Source organism: Cryptotermes secundus, unplaced genomic scaffold (genome assembly GCF_002891405.2).
Source record: "Cryptotermes secundus unplaced genomic scaffold, Csec_1.0 scaffold70, whole genome shotgun sequence".
Lineage (NCBI taxonomy): Eukaryota > Metazoa > Arthropoda > Insecta > Blattodea > Kalotermitidae > Cryptotermes > Cryptotermes secundus.
In genome coordinates this window covers 5019788-5021933 of record NW_019734964.1, presented here as the reverse complement: position 1 = coordinate 5021933, position 2146 = coordinate 5019788, and positions in this window count along the sequence as shown.

Sequence of the window (2146 nt, the reverse complement as noted above, 5' to 3'; positions counted from 1 at the left end):
GCCAGATCAATCTAATCCATCTCATCCCATCCTATCCTATCTCTCTAAGATCCATTTTAATATTGTCCACCCACATACGCCTTGGTCTTCCCAGTGGTCTCTTTCCTTCTGGCTTTCCCACCAATAACCTATATGCATTCCTCTACAATATTTTCGGCATAGTTATGTTAAATGAAACAATTTACCAATAATTTGTAAGTATGAAATGTAGTGGAGCTGTGCTCTTTGTCTATCCTTGTTTACCGTTGTCAACTGTAGATTTAAATTCTCGTTGATATGATTAATTGTCTCAAAACTGAGAAGAATTCTTTTCCGGAATTTGCGTCTTCGAAATTTGACTACACTTTTCAATTCTTGGATACTGATTTTGAACATATCAGTTTATACCCAGTTATTGTGCACTTGGAATTTATATTCCCTGGTGACATGTAATTTTACTTTTCCTTTCGGCGTGTTGCTTGTTCTAAAACTTTCGCACGAGCTAACCTTAAGCTAAGAAAGGACACTGCAAGATAGTTAGATAGCACGTAATTGCAAAATCAATGAGTATAACATCATGGTTTCGTATTTAACATTTTTCTCTGTACTTGATATTATCTCATATATAATAGGGGCTCCTGATAACAGTCATTTTGTATATATGCATGCGATTTTTTCCCCCTTCACATTTACAGTTTTCAGAACTTGGTTACATGTGTATAGCCAAAGACACACGCAAAGTGGCATTCACGTAACAATATTTCTGAGCTAACTTTTACTCAGAGCTGTAAAGCATAAAAAACGTTTTAAAGATATTGTGTAAAAGACAACATAGATAACGCCACAATTCTTATATTAAACTGACCTTAACATAGACACGAACCTGAATCAGCTGTGAATATTATTCCAGATATTTCTATAAAAGTTCCAGCTCTAGATAACGAGTTCCGAGGAACTCTTCAAACCATGAGTGATCAGTTACAGCTGTGTGACTGGGGACATTGTCATCTTGGAAAACTGTATCGTTGTTGTGAAATAACATCTGGATTATGGGGTGCGCCTGATTATCCAACTTCTCCACGTACTTCTTTGCAGTAATACGGCCGTGAAGGATAAGAATGGGACGAACAGAATGCCATGATATTGCTGTGCAAGCCATCACGGATCCTTCCCCTGTTTCACTGTTGGAACCGCGCATTCCGCACCTTCCGCACTGTAGGCATCAGTGGGTGCTCTTGAAACGTAAACTCTTCCGGATGTAGGGAACAGCGTGAAGGGCGACTTATCTGACCACATCACGCGCGCGTTTCCAGTTGTCTGATGTCCAGGTTTTATAGTCGTGACATCATCGTTTACGCATCTGAGCATTGCTGTCAGTCATCAGAGGTTTATTGATTACAGTCCTACCATGGACGCCGAAATTATGAAGCTCACATAGGACAGTATTTGTGGAAACAGGGTCTTCAAGAAGAGTATTCAGTTCTGCTGTCACCTGTGCTGCAGTGTTTCTGTGATTTCTCGAATCAGTCCTTTTCGATGCATGACGATCTCTTTCTATTAGCGTTGATTTTCGTCCACTTTTCCCCATCGCTGGTGTTGTCTTCCCATGATGCGTGTATGCAGACATAATCTCAGAAACTCTCACTCTCGATACATATAATAATATGGCAGTTTTTATCACAGATGCTCTAGCTAAACTTGCACAAACAATCTGTCCTCTTTCAAAATTGGACACATCTCCCATTTTCCGATTCTTTCACACGGACTGTCACTCAACACAATAACTAATGCACTTACATGAGCACTACAGAGTGTAAACTAAGGGAAGAAGAACATTCAGTGTTTTCAAAATGAAATTCTTTCGGTGTAGCGTATGCAAACAAATTCTATTCATCAGTTTCTTAGTGTTTCCATTATTTTGCCCACTCCCTGTATATATAGTAGAATTGAAAACTGCTGAGTTGGAAACAGTATGAAGCTTTGAAGCTAAATTTGAAACCATATGTCAAGTGTATAAATATGCCATTAGAAAGGTGGGACTGAAATTAAACGAGACATATCAGCTGTTGGCCTATGCTAATGATGTGAATCTACTGGGTGACAATGTAGATACCATAAAGAAAAACACACAAACTGTAATTGACGCAAGTAAAGAGGTTGGTCTAGA